The 26,849-nt window shown below is 35.7% G+C and overlaps 1 protein-coding gene across 3 annotated transcripts in view; it reads left to right on the forward strand.

Moving 5' to 3' along the window:
* The window catches only part of EFNA5 (ephrin A5), a 233,781-nt gene that overhangs the window by 26,847 nt on the left and 180,085 nt on the right, over positions 1-26,849 (forward strand). The window lies entirely within an intron of this gene.

Consider the following 26,849-nt stretch of genomic DNA (forward strand, 5'->3'; position numbering starts at 1 on the left):
AAGCTCTGTTCTAATTTATCTAGAGTCAATCATTTGCTGTACCCTTAGGGGCTAAATTATGCACCCACCATGCCTTCTCTAAATTCAAAATCTGTACATTAGCAGACTGAGCAGTCTTTACCAATACGTATATAGCATTACAAGAGCTATGTATCAGTGGTAAAAAGAACATGGCATGCAGGTGTTTAAATTATTTACTCCCATAATTGGCTTTTATGTTAGATTGCCGAGCCAGGCCTCAGTTATTCTAGTGCATAATTGATAGTGCTCAGAAGTGGAAAAGTTATAAAAGCGGAAGTAATGTGACGTGAAAGTGCACTGAGGCAACTCCAGTTGGTGAGCCTATTGAGGCCGAGAGAGGTTTGAGGCACAATAGAATTGCATGTGTGTTGCCACTAAGGAAAACACATCAGAATTAATAAGTTTTTATTCTGGCATGTTGTTTGCATTTTATTTATTGGGGTGGGAGTAGGGACAGTAAAAGTTAACACTTCTGTTGGTAGATATAACTATTTGTAGCAGTTTTGTTATATATGGGTATGCGGTTAACAACTAATTTATTATCAAAAGAATTTATAGCAAATTAACTTTTGTAGCCCCATCGTTCTAACATTTTAAACATTCATAGTTACTACAAAAAGCATGCAATATTCTTGAAGTCTTGGTTAAATGGTGATCAGTTGCCCTATATTGTAAGTTCGCTTTATTGAAAACTTCATAAAAAAGCATTATAATTATTCTTTAAACTGTAAATTGTAAATTATTCATTACAATTGTTAATAAAACTCAGTACTCGTGAACACAAAAGCTCTTAGTAAGATATCTTTGGTATAAGCAAATGGAAATGTGTAAAACATTAGAAAAAACAGTTGTTGGGTATACCTTTTAAATTTGTTTAAATTTGTGTAACCTGGAATTTTTGTGATTGACTTATATATTTAACAACTAATAATTAGGCATTTATATCTAAAATAGGAAGGGATGTTTACACTGAAAATGATCCTCATCATAAACTGCTTGTTTAAATTATGTTTTTTAAAAAACAAAAAGTAGTACAGGAACTACTGGTAGAATGCTCCTTCCATGATACTTTTTAAAGCAATAAACTAGTTAAATACCTTTTATTTCTGGACTCCCTTTCATTTGAAAAATCAGTATCAAACCAACTCATTTAATAAACATGCCTCATTAACATTTTTGTATTAATAATACCATGTAAAACAAATAAACACCAAATAGAGAACAATGAAAAATGAATAATTCAAAGATTATTATAGTACTAAAAGACAGAAACTACAATACGTAATACAATACTTCATCCATTAAAGAAAGCTTCATAGCACTTAATGAAGCAATACAAATGCAGCTTCTTTGATGATAGTGTAGAAAAGTAGTTTAATAAATATTTTAAAGAAGCAGCCCTTGTTTCATTGCAGTGACATTGTATGTTACATGCCATAATAGATTTTTCCAAAAAATTCTTTTAAGATTGATGCAATATTCTTAGTGAATCTTCATGTTGGTGAAGCCACATGGATTTTAAACATGGATAATTGAAATGTGTCCTTTACAAGTGAATAATTTTAGAACACAAATTGGATAACTCTATCGGGGAAGGGACATGAATGGCCATCAGTGTATTTCAGAGCTAAAATAGACAAAATAATAGAAAATGAATAAATTAAAATAATTTGGGACTTTAGAATTCAAAAGACAAGCACTTGCCATGTAACACCCAAGACTCAATAATTGCAGATCCGAAAGGAAAATAAGTCTGTATAGTGGATTTTGCAATATACCTGAAAACAATAAAATAGAAGAGAAAAAAATGACTGTGGCAAAAGAAAGCAATGATAATACCTGTAGTGATAGCACCTTGAGTATAATCCCGAAACCTTTGGAATAATCACTATTCTAAACAGAAATATAAAACTCATTGTGGTGATACATACATGGTGGTAATTAATCATGTTGTGTTTTTGTTCTCTCACAAAACTGGAAAAGTCCAATTGCTTATTGTAACTTTAAAACAAAATGGGGAATATAAACACACATGCTACATTAGCAGCTACATAATTGTACTAAAAATTCTTGCAGTGTGTAGTCTTTCCCAAACAAAGACTTTTGTACATATGGAGTTCATGAAGCATTTTATTATAAACTAAAAAAAGAAGAAGATAAAAATCATTATTCTGAAAAAAATAAAAAGTATCCAGAAGAATATGAATCAATATGGTAAGCAACTTTACACATGCAAACTTCCAACTTAGTTATACAGTATACTACTTTTCTTTCCTTGAAGAGACAGTCCTTGTTTGTTCTGTTGGGTGTTCTGTCTCCAAATTACATTTTATATTTTGTTTGTTGTTTTCAGTTAGATTATTTTCTTTGGTTTGATTTATTATTGTTTTTTGTTGTATATTACCCAGGGTCACACTGTTTGAGCCGAGTGAATCTTGTAATAATCTTGAAACCTTTGAGGGTGATGGGCAGTTAAAAAATAGAACAAATAAATAAGACAACCTAGTGTAAGATTTAAAATTTTTCTCTGTTTCATGAAATTAAAATTACTGAATTGTTACAATAATTTTAGTGATATGATATGAAATGTTTATTGTGTGAATCTATTCTAAAGTCATACATTATAGGTTTTCATAATTAGATTGATATCATTCACAGTAGCTCTAATGAAGTAGAAGAGATACTGTTATTATTATATACATATAGGTTTTAAAAAAGCATTATATAGTGGCAAGTAGTTCTTGATGAGTGTTAGCTTAGTACATCTATTGCTGCTCCTTAATATCTGTCTTAGTATATTAATATATATTGAATTGTATTTAAGGAAGAAATGCAGTGTGCTCATTCAAATAATGGTGCTATAAGAAGATTGATCTTAAGTTTTGAGAAAAAATAATTTTATTCTATCTTTTTCCATTCAGAAAGAGAAATGACATTTACCTAGTACAATAAAAAAGTCAATGCATAACAAGTGGATCTGCTATATTTAAAACCACTAACTATTTGTAAGGTACTTATTGATTTGAAATATGTTTTGGTATATCTGGATATTCTTAGAAATATCATGAAGCCATACAGAATAATTTGTGACTCTATTCACCTTTCTTCAATGACAGATCACATTCATTTGGATCATTTCATATTGAGCTGCAAGAGAAATTCATTTTTAGAAAATCAAGAGAATTGCTAACTTGTTCAGATATTTGATTGGCCAGCTTAAAAAGAAACTACTAATGTATTACAAAGGCAAGACTAATTTGATAACATTGGGTTAATATTTCAACAGTTAGACTCAAAAATAATACTATTTGGAGTATCTTGATGTGCAGTGACTGCAACGGCAATAAACAGGATATTATTTAAATGATTACTGATTGAGAAATTAAATAATAGAAATATATATGGAATTAGAATATTTTAATTTTTCAGTTATGCCGTGGCTGATACCATTTTGTCAAATGCCAAATTTACAGTTACATTGCTCATAGAATCCTGTTTAAAAAAAAGATAGCAAAATGTTACATTTTATCAAATTTACAGAATGTCATTTATAAATGGAGCATGTATATTTCAATACAGTTAGAAGTAAATATATTGCTTTTGAAAGCCACATACCTAAATTCACACAGAAACTTGCTTTTTGTTTGTTATGATAACAACATAGTGAAGTTTTCTTCTATCTTAAGCTATTGAAGTTTATGAATAAGAACAACTGAGACACAAAGCACAGTGTTTTATATAATTTATATGAAATTATAAAATTTCATAGTGACTACTTCAATAAAAGGAAGAGAGTGTTAACATGCTAATTAAAAAGGAGGGATAGATATACAGTAATACCTCATGATATGAACTTAATTGGTGCAAGGAGGAGGTTCGTAAGACGAAAGGTTCGTAAGACGAAACATTGTTTCCCATAGGAAACAATGTAAAGTCAATTAATCTGTGCAACCAAAAAAACCCCCGCAAAAAACCGGCGTTCGGCGACTGCTGGGAAGCCGCGCGGCTGTTTTAAAAGGTGACAGCCGGCCTGGGGGGGCTTCCCAGCACCCCCCCGAACCCCGAACCCGGAAGTTCGGCAAAAGTTCGGGGTTCAGGGGGGTGCTGGGAAGCCCCCCAGCCCGGCTGTGACCTTTTAAAACAGCCGCGCGGCTTCCCAGCTGTCTCCCGAAGCCGAACGCCAAACCCGAACTTCCGCGTTCAGCGTTCGGAGACAGCTGGGAAGCCGCGCGGCTGTTTTAAAAGGTCACAGCCGGGCTGGGGGGCTTCCCAGCAACCTCCCGAACCGAACCCGGGGTTCAGAAAAATTTTGCCTCTTCTTACGAACTTTTTTTGAGTTACGAACTGGCGTTCGGGAGGCTTCTGGGAAGCCCTGCCGCCTGGCTGTCACCTTTTAAAACAGCCGTGCGGCTTCCCAGCAGTCTTCGAACGCCGGTTCGTAACTCGAAAAAAGTTCGTAAGAAGAGGCAAAATTTTTCTGAACCCCGGGTTCGTATCACGAGTTGTTCGTAAGACGAGGGGTTCGTATCTTGAGGTACCATTGTACATCAAATAACAGGTTTAGTTTCAGATCAGGACAAAATGAAAGTTTTGATACAACATTTTCTACAATAGCTTCAAAAAACAACTTTAGGGGAAAAGCCCAACAGTAAATTCACCTCCGTACCCCAGCCTTTGAACAACAAAATATCAGCAAGATATTTCTCCAGATACCAGTTTAAGGCTTCTTCTTACTTGCATAGTTGATACTTTTTGCTTTTGGCTTTGTTTGCAAAGTTCAAAAACAAATAAGCTAACATAATTTTTATATTTGGCAACTGGCATTTATAGCAGCCAGAGTTCCACTGTTTGGATGAAGGCCATATAAATTTATTTCATAAATTTCATAGGCAACCCTCATATGTAGTACAGTTGCTTACATTTCACAAACATTTCAACTCATGGACTGTAACTTCCCCGTAGAAAGAATTTGAAAAGTGCCATAAACTTACCAGTAGGCAAGCATCAATCTTTTTCTTATGTCCCAAATGGATTTTGATTTTTCAACATGCCTATCTCTCATCTAGTATTGAATCTGTTGAACCTGATATTCTGATATTGGCTAATGCAGGTCCCAAGTGCCTGCTTTGGAGTACAGTGATCCCTCGATCATCGCGAGGGTTCCGTTCCAGGACCCCTCGCGATGATCGATTTGTCGCGAAGTAGCGGTGCGGAAGTAAAAACACCATCTGCGCATGCGCAGATGGTGTTTTTATTTCCACAGCAGCAGCGAGGAGCCGAAGATTGGGTTTCCCCGCCGCCTCGCTGCTGCTGCTTGTCCGCGCGCGTGCCGCCCGCCCCCTGCGCTGTTGCTGGGGCCGCTTCTCAGCTGAGAAGCGGCCCTGGGGTTTCCCCCGCGCGCGCGCGTGCTGCCCGCCCCCCGCGCTGTTGCTGGGGCTGCTTCTCAGCTGAGAAGCGGCCCTGGGGTTTCCTCCGCGCGCGCGCGTGCTGCCCGCCCCCCGCGCTGTTGCTGGGGCTGCTTCTCAGCTGAGAAGCGGCCCTGGGGTTTCCTCCGCGCGCGCGCGTGCTGCCCGCCCCCCGCGCTGTTGCTGGGGCCGCTTCTCAGCTGAGAAGCGGCCCTGGGGTTTCCCCCCCACGCGCGCGTGCTGCCCGCCCCCTGCGCTGTTGCTGGGGCCGCTTCTCAGCTGAGAAGCGGCCCTGGGGTTTCCTCCGCGCGCGCGCGTGCTGCCCACCCCCCCGCGCTGTTGCTGGGGCCGCTTCTCAGCTGAGAAGCGGCCCTGGGGTTTCCTCCGCGCGCGTGCTGCCCACCCCCCCCGCGCTGTTGCTGGGGCCGCTTCTCAGCTGAGAAGCGGCCCTGGGGTTTCCCCGCGCGTGTGCCGCCCACCCGCCCACGCCGTTGCTCGCGCCTTACCGGGGCAAGAGGGGGAAGACCCAGGGAAGCCTCTGCCCGGCGGGGAAACTCCACCATCTACGCATGCGTGGAAGGGCACGCATGCGCAGATGGTGGAGTTTACTTCCGGGTTGAAAACTCGCGATATAGCGTTTAGCGAACATTGAGATCGCGAAACTCGAGGGATCACTGTATTTTCTTTTTGAAAAAAGACTAAAAGATATGAGATGGATGATGGTTTTGTGTTTAGAAATTTTTCATTCCCTTAAAAAAGCTGACTTTTAAAAAGTTCTCTGTGTAAGTTACGTATTAGATAAAGGTTTTTCGTGTTACAATCTGTTGAACCCCAGAATTGGATGAAAGATTCAAAGTTCTATTTAGCACATCCAATTTTCGATCATAATTTTATTGAATTAAATGTTACAATCCAGTTCCATGCCATCAAGAACTATAAAAGTTAAACTAAAAAGTTAGACCCAGAAGCAAATTGGCTGCCAGTGCAGTTAAATCTATCAATTTTTATTTGAACAATGGGCAGTTGATGTTCAGGAGCAGAAATATGACATGTGCTATTTTGAGAGCACACATAACTGCTGGAGATACTTTATTCTGCACCAGTTGAAATTTCCAATTACTCTTCAAGGGGAGTCCCATGTAGAGCATATTACAATAGTCTAATATAGAGAAGACTAGGTCATAAGTGACTATGTGAGTACCCTTCTGACCTAGGTACAGTATAACCATACAGGCATATCATACAAAGCTGTGAAAAGTCCTTATTAACCATGACTATTATTGTTAAATATTTATATTATATTATTTTTTATTTTATTTGTATTCTACCTATGTTTTTACAAATAATTCAAGGATAGTGAATGTGTCCAGCATACCTTTCTTTTCCTATTTTTCCCACAACAACAATCCTGTAAGGTGGGTTGGGTAGAATCACCTAACTAGCTGTTACAATTAAAGTAAGACTAGAATTCATAGTCTCCTGCTTTCTAGTCTGGTTCCTTAACCACCTACTACAATATCATTATCTAGTATTGATAAAGATCATGGTGTTTTCATATGCATCATGATCTTTCCAAGAATTTAAGATACTGTAATGTATCGTGATACATGAGTGGATGATTGACAAATGGAAATTTTATGAATGTGCAGATTTACTAAGTGCCACCCACTATGGCATCGCACCCAGTAATGCCACTAATCACCGGGACTATCATGGCAGATTCATGGTGTAATCTTCCAGTTTTGGTTTTCAGTTTTTGATATTTTGTGATTCCTAATTCTTTGTCTTCTGTTCTACTATCTTCTGGTATTGCCATATCAATTATCCACACTTTCATTTGGAAATATCACAATATTTTTATTTTCAAAATAAATTTCATTTTCAACTACTTTTTCAACTGTTGTGTTTTCAATAGTTTTTTCAACATTATTGGCACATGATAATTTTTACAGATGTTCCAGTAAATCATTTTGGGAACAGTATTTTGTTGTTGTCAGTTTTTGTCATTTTCTTTTGCAAGCTAAGTAATCAATAACTCATTTAATAATTCTTCTTCTTTGTATAATTGGCAATTATAATAATTTTATGATTTTTCAATTTATGTTATGATTTTTCAATTCATATTTTATGATTTTTCAATTCATTTTTAACTTGATTGCGCCAGTTCAAATAGCTTGCTCTAGAGCAGTACATATCAAGTCTTCTGTTTTGTTTTTTGAAATATGCAAAAAAGATATTTCTTCATTTGAATGATTAAGGAAACTACACTACAAAATTTTTATAGGTAACTGAGAAATCAAAAAAAGTGATTTAGTTTTAATTGGTTATGTGCCATAAAATTATGGCAAGTCTTAGTAGCCACGGATAAAGCAACTGAAGTTACAGACAGTTTCTGGGATATAAAAACATCTGTTCATAAGTATGTCTCGGGCTTGAATTTGTAGGTAAGAAGTAACTTACTATCTATTACTAAAAATGGTAAATGTCATTCTGCTTTTGTTTGTAAGTCACTAAAAATTGCTGAAAACACTTTGTATATTAAAAATACACAGCTTTTAGTACTTCATGAAAATGTTATGGATCTTCATTAGTTCTTCAAGAAGAACCAAAAAAAAAAGTCTGCTATTTTCAATAGGCCATAAGTTGAAGTTATTTGTAAGAACAGGTTATTTGTCAGATGTTCTTCACCCATGCACTGCCTGTATTTAACGCATATATTTTTAGTTTCCCCTCCATTCTTTCAATATTCAGATTCTTATGCTCTGTACTATACAGTCTAAAGTATAAGAGTCTTTGAGAGCTGAGTACCATGCAAGCGTAATAAATTATTATTACCATTCCAATTCCTTCTGTTCCATAAATTTAAAAGATTACTCTATTTTTTGGAGTATAAGACACACCGGAGTATAAGATGCATCTAGATTTTAGAGATGGAAAACAAGGGAAAAAGTATTCTGAACCAAATGGTGTAGTAATATATTATTTAATAAAATATCAGTGTAGCAGAATATTTTTTATAACCATGTATACTTTTTACAACCATGTACACTTTTTACAAACTTCAAACTTGACAGGTTTAAGATTTGTGGACTTCAACTCCCAGAATTCCTCCTCCAGTCAAACTAGCTCAGGAATGGGAGTTGAAGTCCATAAGTCTTAAATTTGCCAATTTGAAGACCCTTGCACCCCTAACCCCTAATCCAGGGGCCTTCAAACCTGACTTTAAAACTAGTGAACTTCAACTCCCAGAATTTCTCTTCCCAGTCATGCTAGATGAGATATTTAGGTATTTGTTAAAAACGGGCCATTTCTTTGCCCGTTTTTTTGTGCAAAAATGAGATTGGCAAAGGGTCTGGGAAGCCTACAGGAAGCTGCTGGGTGCTAGAGGATGGCAAAAACGCCCCCATTGTTGTGAAAATGGGCCATTTTCACCCTTAAAAAAAAAATTGAGTGGGGAAAGGATCTGGGAAGCCTGTGTAGAACTGGGTGCTGAGGGATGGCAAAAATGCCCATTTTGTGAAAAACATGCCATTTTTTGCCATTTTTCCCCCCCCGAAAAGGGAGCATTTTGCCTTCCCCCAATCCCCAGGAACTCTCTGCAGGCTTCCCAGACCTTCTGACACACCCAATTTTTGCGAAAATGGACCCACTTTTTGGGAAAAAAAGGAACATGGGGGCAGGGCTTGAGAACAGTAAAAATGGTTGTATTTGGTGTATAAGACACACCAATATTAGGCACCCTCTTGTGTGGTGGGGAAGGTATGTCTTATACTCTAAAAATATAGTAAGTGTATAGGGCAACAAGTCTCTTCAGCCTTGAAAGACGGCGTTTAAGGGGTGACTTGATCGAGGTGTATAAAATCATGCACAACCTCTTCTGGAAGTGACCCCTGGGTGAAGAAATATTTTCCTTTATTTGTCCTCGCTTTCTTACCTATGAGCTTTAGGGAGTGCTCCCTCATTCTAGTATTTCTTCACCCAGGGGTCGTTGGTTTATGGAATTCATTTCCAGAAGAGGTCAGCTTTGATAACTTCAAGGCAGGATTAGACAGATTCATGGATGCCAAGTGTATTGGTGGTTATTGAAATGGATGTCCATGTGCCCCCTCTATGTTGGTTGAGGCAGGCAGGATTCCATTGAGTACCATTTGTTGGGGGTCAAGGGAAAGGGAGAGTTTTGCCTTCTCTTTCTACTCAAGATCACCATGTAGAATTAGTGGGCCACAGAAGGTTGGATTCAATGGGTTTTGGCCTGATTCAGCATGGCTCTTCTTATGTTCTTATTTTCTATAGTCATAATACTGTACATAAATTTCCAATCTTTCTTTGAAGAATGTTCAAGAATATGAACAAAGAAAGTAGGTTTGGACGATCTAAATGATTTCTATTAATATTACCTTGTTACACAGTACAAACATTGATGTCTAAAAATTCTTCCCAAATTTTTTTTTAAACAAAACAATTTTGGCAAATTATTTAGATACAAGGAGTTGAAGTGAATTTATGTACAGTCCTCTTAGTTTCTGAAGAGTGGTCTCTTTAGGAACAATATGTAGAAAAAGATGTTGAACCCATTTAGAAGGCTTTTGTGTAGGCAGGAATGCTTTGTGTTTTAAATGTCAGTTGCACCTCATACAAATTCCAAAACTAAACTCAAACTCAAAACTTATACCAAAAAAAGAATTCTGCATTTTTAGATAAATTATACTCTTTCTTTGATAAATACATTTTATTTTCATAATTTTATTTGATTTGTTTTAATTTGCTTATGAATAATTTATCTTGCATTTTGGCAAATCAGTGCCAAAATCTATATGTTCCTGAAAACAGAAATTGTATTTATTTATCAAATGAACAGAATAAACTATTAGGCATAGAATAACTTTCATTGTACACATTCTGATTAGCCTTCATTATGTTTCCAGCTAAGATAAACAATATCATACAAATCAATACTAGATTAAAAATTAGGCATGTTTTTTAGTTAATCATTTTTTCTTCAATTATAATTATAATTATGTTATTGGAAAAGAATGGAAATTCTATAATCAGAGTCCAAATTGTTTTTGAGCATCAAAATAAAGTTAAGTAAAATATTACTCATATTTTTTATGAGCAATGTGTTACTTTCTGTGGCAGATAAAATCTAGCTCAATTTAAACTACTACTGGGTTTTATTAGAAATTTTAAAAAACTGTTGAAATCAATAAAAATATTTTAAATAAGTAACATGCAAGGTTATCTGAAGTATTCATGGAATAATGTTAATTGTATTTATTTTCAGCGTGCACTAATGTTTCTAATGTCTATTTTCTATTATAAGGGAATTAGGGAAAGTAAATTGATTTAAGTTTGCATTAGATTAAATTTAAATTCTATATTGAAAACAGTCTTAATTAGAAAACTAAAATTACAAAAAATTAATTATAAACTAAAATAAAATTCTTCAGAATAGAAATACTCTACAGTTGCATCTGTTTTATTTAGTTAAAGGCAATTATTATTATTTTTAATATAAAAACATAATCTAGAATGGATACAGGTCAGGAAGAACAGCTGACAACCAATAAAAAAGAATAAACTTTGGCTTATCTGTGTTTTATAAATGCTCTGTATCTAAACATAAGTGTTTACTGACTTGTTTTTTTTAAAGAAATATGAAGCACAAATAGTATTAAAGAATAGAAACCATGAACAGGTGCTGAAATTACTGTGATCTTTTTAGGATCAGAAGGTTAGATAAACTGCCCCCCCAGAATTTAAACAGGGCAGTTATTTCATGTCAGTTTAATTATCTTTCTGTTTTAGAAACTGTCAAGTGATCTGGAAACCTTGAGAAATTGGAGCTCTCACATCTTTGAGGGCAAAGTTCTGATTGGGGTTCATTTGGTAATCTTTCTCTTTGTGAAAGCCTTAATGTGACTGATGGAGTGTTAGTACCATAAGAGATATTTAGTGCAAGAACAAATTTAATCAGTATGGTATCTTTTAGAACAACATCTTAGCAGTTTGATTTCCCCTCCTCTTTGGGTCATATAGTCATTCTGGTGGTCCTTACTTTGATTTTATCATGGTAATTTAACTCCCGAAGTGCTGTGAACAATCCTTGAAAGAAATTATATGTTTTTAAGTAGTTTGGAATTAGATTTGGGCAAAAATAGGATTTAATAGTATAGCTGTACTGGTGCAAATAATGTTCATCAAGTGTTTCATTGTTTTGGTTAAATATTTGATCCCCCCCCCCTCGGTTCCTAGAAATCAAATTCTTAATATTTATTATGTCTGCATCAAAATTAAAAAAAAAATGGGAAAAAGACGTATTCGTAAGTGAAGTGTAATTATATAAAAAGAGAAACATTTGAGGTTTTAATTTTATTGAGTTTCAGTCCACAGTTGGAATTATTTAAGTTATAATTTAGGATGATACAATTCAAATTTATATTTATAAATTAGGAAACCTAAAAAAATGAATTTTCATTCTTATTTTTTACTATTTGGAATTAAACAGTAATAATAAATAGACGGTGGCTTTCTCTGTGTTATGCTATTATGACTTTGAAATAGAGGCTTGTTAAACTTTTCAGCACGGTAAATACATTCTTTTAAAATTGGTTTCATCAGTGTTTTTCCATTGTTTTACTTTTCATTTAGAATATTACTAATTCTTTACTTTTTAAAGTGTTAATTTTTTAGTTTGCTAAGCAGAATATATGTATTTACTATTTCATTAGACAGATTGAAATACATTAATTGTAAAAAAATAAGTTCTTTGTTCATTTATTTGAGACCAAACCTTGTTTTGACTTAATATATATTAGAGAAAATAAATAATTGGAAGCTGTTGTCTTTTAAAATTAGTTAGGACTCCTTGTGTTACTTATTTAACAAGTTTTAAATTATACTGGTAGTCTTTGCTTTTTACTTGATAATACATCTGTTTCTATAGATTATATTATGTAATTTTAAAATAATATTCTAAAGTGGAATATCTGCATCAGATTTCTATCATTTCTCAACTATAAGTTTATGTTTTGTAGATATCATCTAACAAATAGAAAGAGAAAAAAAATTAGACATAGATCCCAAACACATTGATGTAGCAAACATATGCATTATATTTATACATTATAAATAATACAATAAGTAACTGAACTCAAAACTTCATAGTGGGGATAATAAACTATTCCGGTTTGGGTAAATAACTATTCTTCAATATACTTCAGATTTTATTAATCCTTTAACCTTTTTGACGGTAATCTGCGATATCTGTTATAGTGTAAATCTTCCATGAACACATTTTTAAATTGAATCCAAAAATTAATATATTTTTAAAATTTATTTTAAGCACATATTACTCTGGTTTAAATTAATACAAAGAAGGTTGTACGTACTATTTTTCAGATAATGGTATATCCCAAATATACTAATGTTTGACATGGTGTAGATTGTTTTTAACAGTTGTGACATCATTAGTTATCCTTAATCCACAAAACACTAAGAAAGAAATACTTTATATGTGCATTTAATTAAAGTTACATTTTTTTCTTACACTCTCAGACAGCATTCCTATATGTCTCAGAATTTCTATTTATCCTTCCAAATAGTTATATATTTTTTAAGTTCAACAAGATATATGTGAATTAAGTCCTCTCTTTGGTCTTGCTTTGTGTGAAGATGGTTGAAGTCAGTAAACAGTTAATTTCCAGTGAATACAGGAGCACATCTTTGCTATTTCTTGCTAGGTTACGAATCTGTCATTGCCCCTCTTTCATGCTTGTGTGAGTATGGAAATGATTTGAGACAGGATATTGTACAAAGTGGGTGAATGCATTAGTAGTTGTACCTCGTGACCATACATTGCATCACCATGAAAGCCTCGGTAGAATTCCTCTAATATTCTTTGCACGCAATGGGATTGAGAAAAGGCAGATCAAAATTTGCACTTCTAGAAAATTTCTTATTCACCACAAAGCTATTATTTCTAAAAACATCTTCTAGATTCCAGCCTTTCAGATGCTCTTAAGGTTGCTTTTAAAAGTGTCAGAAACGCAAGAATTAAAGTATAATAGCCTGTGCAGTTAGACGTATAATTGTAATAATGATGTTGAATAAGTGTTTAAAATATCACAATTGCTTGAGATGTTTTTAAAGAACAAGTTATTTTATTAAAAAGTTTGGGACTTATGGAATCTCTCTTATCTCTTATAATTTCTCCCATTATAATAGAATCCGTGAAAGAAAACTTTCTATTTTGTTCTGGTAGCTTAAAAGAGTATAGTTCAAGAAATGAATCCAATTGACTAATGCTTATGGTTCGTCAATAATTATAATTATTGCAGTACTGATTTAATAACTTATACTGAACTCTGATATTTTTATTTATTTAAAATTATTTTTGGAAATGATACTAAGATGAGTTGAAGAAATAATTAAGATAAGCTAATATATCAGGTATTGCTGATTCTCCTGCTTCCCTTTTTAAAAATCTTCATTAAAGGTTGGAGATAATCCTGAATTTATAGCATAGAGAACCTATGCTCTTGAAATTTTTTCTGACAAATTGTTTCAGTCCTTTTAAAAACATCATAATGGATAACCTAATAAGCTTGACACTTTGTAATCATGATTGAATGTTTTCTATCTAAGTGTAAATTAACAAATACTTTAAAACATGGATGCCTAGGTCTAGCTGCTGTTGACTCAGTACTAACAGGCATTCCTCAGCAATGCAATCCATTGACCTCTTATTGTATCCTGAGTCTTGTTCCTTTTCTTTCAATGTAGGGTTTTATTTTTAACATAGTTCGACAGCTGCCTGCATGTGGGCTTTGGCTTTCTTCTGTTTGGAAATTATTTACTTTATTTTGACTTGAACTTGCTGCCCTCACAGTTCCTGTTAATAACACAGAAAGACAGATCAAAGGAGAGAAAGCCCCTGGACAAAGGAAGTGGGACAGACCTGGTTGGTATGAACACGATTACTTTTAATTCGTTTTTTTAAGCAGCAGTTTCAATAATGGCAAATTTAAATAAAGTATGAACTATTCAAAATTTTCACTCTTCATTCTTATTGATATCTTCTTAATCATACAATACATAAAAACATAACAATTTTACTGTATTTTGACAGAACTTGTGGTCATAGAATATGAAAAGGCCACAAGACAGAGCACATATTATCCGAAGTATACATTTTAACCTGCTACTTTAATTATAAGGGAAATGTCTGTATTACTTTTTGCTAACACGTTTTTACAGTTTAAAAATCAAACATTTTCAGGAAAGTTTTCATTTTTAATTTCTGTTTAAAAAATTGATACTATACATTCACCTTAGAGGAAAAATAAATGACAAGCTATCATATTTTTAAAAAATAAAGTAAATATTTTTCTCCAGATTTAATTAATAGCTAGGTATCCTATTACTATTTATTTTCATGTTACTGTTGTAAAGTATGATACATACAATTTTAAAAAAGCAATATTTGTCAGAAGTTTTGGATTCTATAGATTAATGACAATTGTTTGCTTTGCTTTATTGCTTTACTATTAGATCATAAAGAAGATTTTTTGTTAATATTATTCATTATATTTTGGTTCAATTTTTTTCTTTATTAATATATGCAGTTCAAATTTTTATTTCTGTTGAAAAGTATTTTAATAATTTCTAATTAATGGTAAATAAAATATTGTATAGTTACATACTTTTAAATTTGTGCGTACAGTATATATAGCACCTTCTCTTATCCCCTGACACTCTAGTTTGTGTCTTAAAACAATAAACAACTATTAATTTTTTTAAAAAATTCCAAAGACATTTTAGATACATATAATTTTGAAAAGTTTGTAATAGCACATTTATTAGTGCCTTTTTTGTGATTTTGCTTCACATTAATGAAATTATATTTCATGATCATATATTTGTTGGAAGTAACAAAAATTAAAAATGTACCCAATCTTGAAATTTAAAAAAAATATTTTTATTAAAAAAACACCTTTTGAAAAAGGTCTCTCGCTGTCTCTGTAACTGTAAATAATTCTACCCAGTTTTGAAAAGTTGATTATCAAAACTGATATAAATCTTAAATTCGAAAGCCTCTAATTTTTTAAAAAATGTCCTGCTACTAATATTTAATGTGTGTATGGAGATAAAATGCAGTACAACTAAAAGTAGCCATCTTTCAGGTACAGAAAGCTCTGGTGCTTTTTGTGTTGGTTTTGTCAAACTGTGAGAAAAATGTATGCATTATGAAGCGTGTCCAATTCATATATTTGTTCACCCAGCAGGGAAAGCCAAACCATTTGAATTGTTAAAGAAAAACCACTTTTGATTGCTTTGTTTCACATGGGTAAAATCATTGAATTTTGAACTTGATTTACTTTTTTGTTTTCTTGCTACTATTGAATTCAACCTGGGAATAAAATAAGTTCATCTTTTGCACCTTTTCTTTTATTGCTGTGGATTGCTGGACTCTTCCAATAAGTCAATGACTATTTGCACTAATACAGTGATATTACTGTAGCAAGATTTTGCATGACTTGTGTAACATAGCATGTAATATTAGGGGAAAAAATGTAATATGAGATCTCTCGTGGCTTAAATTATATTATTTATATCAGCTCCTAGTAAATGCTAGAGAAAATCTATAATGCTATACCCTTGAAAGTGAGGTAACTTTGTTGAGATAATATAGGAGTTAGTGGGATAAATATTTTCCTAAAAGATGGTCTGGGTACTTTATTACGGAATTTTGACATAAGAGAAGGAGAAATACAAGGCTTTAAAAACCCATTTTAGTTGTTTTCTTTATTCAAGAAGGTGCAAATAGATGCAAAAAGACAGCTTATGTCTTTTTCCAGGCTCACATAGCCGCTTAGTAAATTCTTCCCAACTATCTCCATATAAGTATATACCCATATTTACATCTCATGCCAAATACTCTCTAAAAGATTGTATAGTCCTACTAAACTCAATCTAATTATGATTGCATGACTTTATTATAGAGGATAAAAGTATATCACACTTTCTTTCACAAGTATTTTGGAGTTTGGTAGAGTATATTTTAAATAAAAAATCTTTAACCTGAAAACATTTGTCTGTGGCTCTGCTTTTCTGATTTTCATCTTCTTGCTTCTGATTAATACAGCAGTTTCTCATTTGTTCTGTGACCTCCTCCCTATGGAATGATTGCTTATTAATTAATTAATTTAATTTAATTTGACTTATATGCCGTTCAGTCCTAAAGGACTTAGGGTGGCTCACAACATTAAAACAATACAGTAAAAAGTCAAATTCAAGCATTAATAACAATAGAAAACTCTTAATATAAACCCCTCTATAACAATAATTAATAATTAATAACAATTAAATCCCCATATCAAATCAATACAATACAGTGTTTACTTCCTTGCTATTAATTTGATTTAAAGCAAATATAATTATGTTATAATAAAATAAAAAGAAATAAAATAAAACAATAAAAATCTTTTATTCACCTGTCAAAGGATAAAATTAGCACATTATTCCATTGAAAGGAAGAAAAATTATGGTGGCCAGAATCTGTTAAACAAAATATTGTTGCAATGTGCTTGAATATAACAACAGTGTTGTGTTGTTATCTGTTTTCATTCAAAAATATATTTATTTATTCATTTATTGCTTGTTAGTGCAGTTTAAGAGTTGTCTAGGATAGGATGCTCAGATTATTATTTAGATAAAATATAATGGTGCATTTTGTTGATTTTAAAGCAGACTATAGAAGGTTGGTCTGTGAGCTCAAAACATTTACCATGAAGCAAATACACCTAGCAAGTCAGTACAGTGGAACCTCGACATACGAGCAGCTCTACTTACGAGCTACTCGAGATAAGAGCTGGGAGGGGAGCGACATTTTTGTTCGTCTCCCGAGCTCACATTCGGGATACGAGCGCCAAGGAGCTGTCTCGGCTTCAGGAGACAGCTCCTTGGCGCTCGTATCCCGCGTGTTTTAAAAGGTTGCAGCCGGCCTGGGGGGCTGGGGGGGGTGCTGGCAAGCCCCCCAGGCCGACTGCAACCTTTTAAAACACGCGCGCCGCTTCGCAGCTGTCTCCTGAAGCCGGAACGCTAACTTCCGCGTTCGGCTTCAGAAGACAGCTGCAAAGCGGCGCGCGTGTTTTAAAACGTGGCAGCCGGCCTGGGGGGCCAGGCCGGCTGCCACGTTTTAAAACACGCGCACCGCTTTGCAGCTGTCTTCTGAAGCCGGAACGTTAACTTCCGCGTTCGGCTTCAGAAGACAGCTGCAAAGCGGCGCGCGTGTTTTAAAACGTCAGAGCCGGCCTGGGGGGCTCGGGGGGAAGCCCCCGAGCCCCCCAGGCCGGCTGCCACGTTTTAAAACACGCGCGCCGCTTTGCAGCTGTCTTCTGAAGCCGAACGCGGAAGTTAGCGTTCCGGCTTCAAAAGCTGCAAAGCGGCGCGCGTGTTTTAAAACGTCAGAGCCGGCCTGGGGGGCTCGGGGGGAAGCCCCCGAGCCCCCCAAGCCGGCTCTGACGTTTTAAAACACGCGCGCCGCTTTGCAGCTGTCTTCTGAAGCCGAACGCGGAAGTTAGCGTTCCGGCTTCAGAAGACAGCTGCAAAGCGGCGCACGTGTTTTAAAACGTCAGAGCCGGCCTGGGGGGCTCGGGGGGAAGCCCCCGAGCCCCCCAGGCCGGCTGCCATGTTTTAAAACACGCGCGCCGCTTTGCAGCTGTCTTCTGAAGCCGAACGCGGAAGTTAGCGTTCCGGCTTCAGAAGACAGCTGCAAAGCGGCGCGCATGTTTTAAAACGTCAGAGCCGGCCTGGGGGGCTCGGGGGGAAGCCCCCGAGCCCCCCAGGCCGGCTGCCACGTTTTAAAACACGCGCGCCGCTTCGCAGCTGTCTTCTGAAGCCGAACGCGGAAGTTAGCGTTCCGGCTTCAGAAGACAGCTGCAAAGCGGCGCGCGTGTTTTAAAACGTCAGAGCCGGCCTGGGGGGCTCGGGGGGAAGCCCTCGAGCCCCCCAGGCCGGCTGCCATGTTTTAAAACACGCGCGCCGCTTCGCAGCTGTCTCTGAACGCTAACTTCCGCGTTCGGCGGCAGCGTTTTTTTTTGTTGTTGCACGGATTAATTGACTTTACATTGTTTCCTATGGGAAACAATGTTTCGTCATACGAGCGTTCTGACTTACGAGCCTCCTTCCGGAACCAATTAGTCTCGTAAGTCGGGGTTCTACTGTATGTCTATTTTTTTAATGCCTGATATGTATAGTATTGCTTTGTTCTCATTTTCTACATATATCTTCATTCCTCCGTACTCAAATTATCCTTTTATTTCTTCAATGATTTTGAAGGGATTTTTTCCAGATTTCATGAATTCTGATATTCTGTTTTTAAATGAGTTGCGCTGTTGTGCATACAACATTTCAGCAGTTCAGATCATCTTTGTGTTGCTTTCCACTTATTAATGGTATTATTTTGTTGCATTCATTGATAAATCACAGACCACATGATCACGCAATTTGGCAAAATCTTTCTGATTAGCATCACTTTATTACATATTTAATCTGTACTGCAATATTTTTGCCTATAATTTTATTTAATACTGCTCAAATTGTGCCAAAAATATCAGCTATTATTTTTGTTAATATGATTTTAACAGAACACCCTTTTCCCCCATATAATCTTTTGTCATTAAAAACCAAGTACAATATTTTGAAAATGAGGAGAAATTGAAAAAGATGATATTTAGAGCTGTTTGTCTGTCTGTTACTGCTACCACAGACTGGGTGTAATAGAATAAGATATGCATGTGGACAAAATGCTATATTTCTTGAAGTATGGAAAATTATCAGAAATGTCTTAATATCATTTGTATTAAAAAGAGAATATAAGGTGCCACCCTGAGTTTACTGGAGAAGGGCAGCCTATAAATCTAAATAACAAACAAACAAACAAACAAACAAACAAACAAACAAACAAATAAGCGGTGTCTTCTTGCAACTATTTTTGTGATGTAAAAGCAATGTATGAAATATAAATATCCCTGAACAAAATTTATATAAAATCGGATTTTGTTATGTAAATAACCTAAACAGAATTATATAAAATTAAGAATAGGAGGATTACTCCTTGCTGCCTTTTGTTATTTATAAATATAAATAAATAACAAAAGAGGAATTTAAAAAAATTCTAACAGCCCACAAATAAGTCAAACTCCTTAATAGAATACAACAGAAAAAGTTGGTGCAGAATTCTAAAAGAGACATCATTTTCCTAATCTTATTCCAGAGCTGTATAAGATGATCAAGATCTTTAGTTTAACCAACTAGAGTAAAAAGATATTATCGTGGATAAAACTCTTCCATAGACAACAGCAACCTCTGTGAACATAAGAAAAAGATGTTAATTCAAGATTAGACAATCTATTTTGATGACTAAAAAAACAGTTTCTTTCTTCACATTTTTCTGACCCTGCGCATGAAATTGCTCATATAGACAGCTGAATGGTGAGTGATTAATAGTTAAACTCTCACAACTTGCTTTAATAACTTGACATAATTTTATTTCAATTATACGCCTTATAAAATGAAGAAGACATTTCCCCTTCAGTCATCTCAGATAAAGATCTCTACAAAGATAAGGGATGAGCTTATGTGTGCAGTCCCAAACATAGAGGGGACTCTGGCTACTTTATTTACTAGGTAAGGTAGACAATATTAAGATGTATATTATTGTCTCAGTGAATGGATGTAAAAAAGGAGATTGATTGGTGAATGGTGAAGCTTCAATCAATGTCCAGGTAGATGAGTCTGGAAAAGTGTGTATCTTAAAACAATAAAAATTCAATACATTACTTTTCAGAAAGATTTGAATTGAAAATCATTTTTGTAGAAAATCAGAATTCCAATTTTAGAGTGTATCACAGTGTATCTATCGGTGGTTATTGAAACGGATGTCCAAGTGCCCCCTGGCTTATGGGATTCACATCTGTCTCTATTTCTGGGGAAAGACCAACCCCCTCTGGAATGAGTTGGGACTACATTACCCATCATCCCAGCCCCTCAGGCAGCTGCCTCTCTCGGAGGGCATGATGGGGCTTGTAATCCCAAGGACCCTCGATTTTCAGCCTTTACCAATGACAGCCAAGGATTCTCAACCTTCACCCATGACAGCTGGGCGGACTTCAACTCCCAGAATCCCCCAGCCAGCATAGCTGACTATTGGTTATTGAAACGGATGTCCAAGTGCCACCTCTATGTTGGTTGAGGCAGGCAGGATGATTCCATTGGGTATCATTTGTTGGGGGTCAAGGGAAAGGGAGGGTTTTGCCTTCTCTTTCTTCTCAAGATCCCCATGTACAATTGGCGGGCTACTGTGTGACACAGAATGCTGGACTCAATGGGCTTTGGCCCGATTTAGCATGGCTCTTCTTATGATCTTAGAAGAAAAGTAACAATGTTGCAATATACATACTCTACTATGAATTTGCAAAGTGAACTACTTTGAATTGAAATGTAACAACATTAAAATCTATCTTTGGATGCAAAGCATGCTACATGGAAGAATGCATTCAGGAAATCTCACTGCTGTATGACTTTAAATTTTGATAGATAAAGGCTAGATGCAATCCTTTACAGGAATCTCCTATGTAATTTCTAATGTACAGAAACACAAGCCACTTGCTTAAACTTTCAAGATGATCTACTAAATTAAAATATTATGGAAGTAAACCTTTTCCACACATTTTAAGAAGACAGTTATTTGCTATACACACTGACAAGAAAAAAATATTAGGTATATCTTATTGTATCCAGATATCTTCTGCTTTTCCCTTGGGGATCAAATTACTTACAAGCCTGTCTGCTGCTGTGGAATTTTTAGAGGCTCTGTGCTTATCTGATGAGCAGCAAGCTTATTTTTTCCTCTTCATTTTCCTCTTGGTTCATACTCATTAGTACTATATGAATATGGAAACTTATTTTTATGTCTTTTGTTACGGAGCAGAAAGTGGAGGGGGGCAGTAATCAAAGCTAAATTAAAGGTTTAAAAAATGAAGGCATTTTCTTTTTTCCCCCTTTTATGCTAATGCGCATAGGAATTGGTATTGTCTTTTTTTTAAATCACTTTTTTTGGTAACTTAAATGACCCTTATACATTTGCTACTCATTAAACATACTATAGTATGAGAAGTTTATAATGTGTGGAAATTAATTCTGATAATTATTTTTGTTTACATGTATATATGACACTTATTCAAATTGTGTGATAATAGATCCAAATTTTACAAAAGGTTGGTAGAGGGGACTCTAAGAGAGGACAGCTAAGCCAAGCCCATGTAGCATTAAATGCAAATACGCACAGTTCATCAGGGTAGTGATGTCAGGTTTAATCACGCATAGGCTTGTCTTAGCTTGGCTGAGAAAAAGTCAACATCTGCTTCTCAGGGCCTTTTCTAACACCCTACTCTACTCTCCCACCAAAATACCATCAGGCACCCCAGCCTTTCGCCCTCTCAGATATTCAGCAGCTTGTTTAAATGGCTCGCCTGGCTCAGATTGCATTGTCAGGTATCTGAGTCACCGGTTGTAAATGTCTATCGTTGCCCCGGCATTTTCCTGCTGTTCTCTATTCTGCCAGATGCTGTGAGCTTGCCATCTACATCTCCTACTACCCCCATGTATATGTGTCGAGCCCTGGATTGGGGCCTGACAGGGACACCAGTTTTAATAATTTGGAAGATTACAACGAGAATAATTCTGTTGCAAAAAACCACTGGTTATTCCATGGGCAGCTTCTTTGAGGATTAGGACCATTGTTGAAATGGATATTAGTAGATGCTCAAATAAAACATATCGGATAAATATTACAAGCAGTCTTCAACTTATAATTGTCATCTAATACTGTTATGACAGATTCAAAAAAGTTATGACAGACTGAAAAAAGTTATGACAGACTGAAAAAAGTTATGACAGACTGAAAAAAGTTATGACAGACTGAAAAAAGTTATGACAGACTCAAAAAAGTTATGACAGACTCAATAACCCTGCCACCTGCCAGACTTGCTAAAATGTACCCAGATATATTACCCCTATGTTGGAAATGTGGAAAGAAACCTGGAACCTACTACCATATTTGGTGGGCCTGTGAGATTACAAAAAGTATTGGCAAAAAATTAAAAGTTTGCTAGACCAGATTACATCCCAGAATGTTCAAATTAAACCTGAGTTATTTTTACTAGGAATTGTTAGACAAAATATTTAAAAAGAAGATAGCTACATTATACTGTACTTCATATTCTCACTATCACGAGAATTTTATACGCCCAATTTACAAGAAAAGGGCCCAACTATATTAAACCTTTTAATCAAAATTATGGAATGTGCTGAAATGTCAAAATTAACAATGGAATTGCAAAACAGGGACAACTCAGATTTTTAGAGGGCCTGGGACAAATGGTACTATTGGTTAAAACAACCCCCCCAAAAAAAAATCTTCAAAAAAGAAGACTGCCCAATAACAACATCACTTAGAGACAACAAAGTATGAAGTAACTTACATCACTACATTTATGTACAACTTACATAAGACATTGATTGATACAACTCGTAGAAATCCAACACACCGTATGAACAAACCCTTAAAATACTGACTAATTAGACAAACCATATACATTAGATAAACGCTATTTATACTTGTTAAAATCATCAAGAGAAGAGAATTTTACTCCATCCACATACTCAAATCAGTGGTTGTATACTATTGAAGTGCCAGCTAATTAGCTGGCTCCCTCTTCTTTTCCCCACCTTTATAACCTTTTCTTTTTTTCTTATACAGTGATACTTCTACTTACGAACTTAATTCGTTTCGTGACCAGGTTCGTAAGAAGAGGCAATTTTTCCCATAGGAATCAATGTAAAAGCGAATAATATATGCAAACCAATTAGGAAAATACAAAACTTTAAGGCTTTTTTTTTTTTTTTTTTAAGGGGCGACTGGAGTAAGCAGCGGATCAGAGGTTATTTTGAAAGTGAGATTGGGTGGAGAATGTAGCAGCAGGCAGGGGGCATTTTGAAGAGAGATTGGGCACAGAACCTAGCAGCAAGCAAGGGACATTTTGAAGAAACATTGAGCTCATAAAGAAGAGAAGCTGCTTGGAAGAGATTGTTTTGGGGTGAGGGAAAAGGAAGGCAAGGACACATTGAGCTCATAAAGAAGAAAAAGCTGTTTGAAAGAAATCGTTTTGGGGTGGGGGAAAAGGAAGACGACACATTGAGCTCATAAATTAAAGAAATCTGTTTGGAATCATTTTGGAGAGAGATCGGGTGGAGAACGTAGCAGCAAGCAAGGAGCATTTTGAAGAGAGATCAGGTGGAGAATGTAGCAGCAAGCAAGGGGCATTTTGAAGAGAGTCTGAGGAGCTCTTCGCGGCCGCCCAATCTCTGCTATGCATGATCTCTTGCCTGCTGTTACGTTTTGTGTCTCTTCAAACAATCTCTTTATGAGCTCAATGTGTCCTTGCCTTCCTTTTCCCTCACCCCAACACGATCTCTTCCAAACAGTTTTCTTTACTCTATGAACTCAATGTGTCCTTGTCTTCCTTTCCCCCCACCCCAAAACGATTGACAGATGATGCTGTTAATACAGCTTTGCATTACATCCTACGACATCTTGAATCTCCAAAGACCTATGCTAGGGTCCTTTTTATAGACTTTAGTTCAGCATTCAACACCATCATACTGGACATTTTTTAAACTAAAGTAAACCAGTTGGTGATACCTGAACACACTTGTAAGTGGATCACAAGCTTCCTAACAGACAGGAAGCAGCAGGTGAAGCTAGACAAAATTGCATCAGATACCTGTACAATTAGCACAGGGGCTCCCCAAGGCTGTGTACTCTCACCACTTTTCTCTCTATACCAATGACTGCATCTGAAACGATCTACAACAGTGATTCGTCACATTCACCGCATACAGCTGGGAGGTTGAAAAACTAGCCTTGTGGTGCGACCAGAACAATCTAGAACTGAACACACTCAAAACCATAGAAATGGTGATAGACTTTAGGAAAAACCCTCCCATCATACCACCTGTCACAATGCTAGACAACACAGTACCAACGGTAGAGACTTTCAAATTTATATCATATGTCAAGACCTAAAATGGTCACCTAACATCATCAAAAATGTCATCATAAAACCACAACAAAGAATGTTCTTTTTGCACCAACACTGGAAGCTCAAACTGCCCAAGGAGCTGCTAATACAGTTCTACAGAGGAATCATTGAGTCTGTCATCTGCACCTCTATAACTATCTGGTTTGGTTCTGCAACCAATCACTTTTAACTGTGACTGATTTTGCTGTGCTATTTGTTTGTACAAACCATATTGATTACTGGACATAGATGCTATTTTAAAGGAGATTGGAATTCCATTTTCATGACTATTACAGGTGGTATTCAAGTTATGACCATTTGTTCAGTGACTGTTCAAAATTATGATGATACTGAATGTACTTACGACATGTGCTTGAAATTTTGGCTATTGTAGTATCCACATGGTCACATGATAAAAATTCGAGTGCATGGCAGCTTGTCCATGCTTAAGACTACATGAGCATAGAAACATAGAAACATAGAAGTCTGACGGCAGAAAAAGACCTCATGGTCCATCTAGTCTGCCCTTATACTATTTTCTGTATTTTATCTTAGGATGGATATATGTTTATCCCAGGCATGTTTAAATTCAGTTACTGTGGATTTATCTACCACATCTGCTGGAAGTTTGTTCCAAGGATCTACTACTCTTTCAGTAAAATAATATTTTCTCATGTTGCTTTTGATCTTTCCCCCAACTAACTTCAGATTGTGTCCCCTTGTTCTTGTGTTCACTTTCCTATTAAAAACACTTCCCTCCTGGACCTTATTTAACCCTTTAATATATTTAAATGTTTCGATCATGTCCCCCCTTTTCCTTCTGTCCTCCAGACTATACAGATTGAGTTCATTAAGTCTTTCCTGAGCACTTCAACTATTTATCTCCTGATCTCACTTCCACCAGTCCACCAGTGCAAACAAGGTTGCCGCAGCCAAGGAAACCTCACCACCCATCTGGCTCGCCAGTGGAAGCAAAACTGTCCAGGCGCAGGAAATCTCACTGCTCATTGGCTGTTGCATTGCATAGCAATGCAGCATCTCTGTTACCTTCTCTAACCTAAACTGCAGAACCCCTAAACTCAGCTTCGTCCCCCCCCCTCCCCCCAGCCACTCTTTGTTCCTTACCTGAGACTCTGCTTGTTAAAGAACCATGAGATCACTTAACTATTACAACTGGGAGTGCTAGGATTATGGTCATTGAGTGAAATAACATGTGATATCTCACCTAATTTAGGATTCTTGTCCCCACTTCTGTCATAGATTGAGGACTACCCGTAAATACACTTAAAATTCTTATTTACAAATGAGAATGGATTTAATTAGTCATAATGCTGAATGTTATCATATAATCTACAACTTGAAAAAGGAAATTCACATATTAGGGTACAGTAGGCAAAAAAGCAGTAAGCTAACTGTTGAAATATGCATAAATAAAATGGAGTAAAATGGGAAAAATAAAGTTAAATCAGATTTGACAGAATTATTCAAACTTAGTGGGTCTTAGATTATTATCTGTTTAGTTTTCAAAACTTTCAAAAATAACACAATAGAATATATTTTAAAATGAGATTTATAGGTGGACAGATTGTGGGCTAGTTATTAAATAATTTATATTTATTAGAATTTCTTCTTAGCTCAGTTACTTATGCTTTGCACATAACTTTAGAACTTGCATTGAATTATTTATTTTGTGTTCATATGCCAATTTATCTGGGACAGAGCTCACTGAACTTACTGGTATTTATTTCTGCATAAAATGAACAGATTGCATTGCTAATTTAGTAAAGAAAGAGAAATGTGGTATTCTCTTTTTGTAAAATAGAAAAATGCTGAAACATGATTTATTCAGCAGCAAACTTTATAAAGCAGAATGCTGTTGAAAGTATTTTTTCTTGTTTAATGTGGTAAATAAAATAAAACACTAGACATAGTTACATGAAATTGGGTTATTTTTCTTTCTAGCTAATGGTCAGTATTAGAATATATAGGGATCTTCTCAACTCTTTCTCTTTGAACACTGCCAAATTCCACTGTTCTTGCCTATTTAAGTCTCCTTTTTCTGCTTTGTGATTGCTAAACTAGCCAGATAATTCTCAAAGGGTACAAAGTACTTTATTTTCTTACATAATCAAGGTTCTAAAATCTGATGTTGGTTCCCCAGAAAAATAAGTATCTTGTATTTTAACTGCTCCCATCTTATGGTCCTAGTTATTATTTGTATAGTGATTTTGACCTAAGTGCAGTCTTTTCATTAAACACCCAAACTTTGCAGTAATCT

Source organism: Erythrolamprus reginae, chromosome 2, assembly GCF_031021105.1.
Source record: "Erythrolamprus reginae isolate rEryReg1 chromosome 2, rEryReg1.hap1, whole genome shotgun sequence".
In the NCBI taxonomy this organism is placed as follows: Eukaryota; Metazoa; Chordata; class Lepidosauria; order Squamata; family Dipsadidae; genus Erythrolamprus; species Erythrolamprus reginae.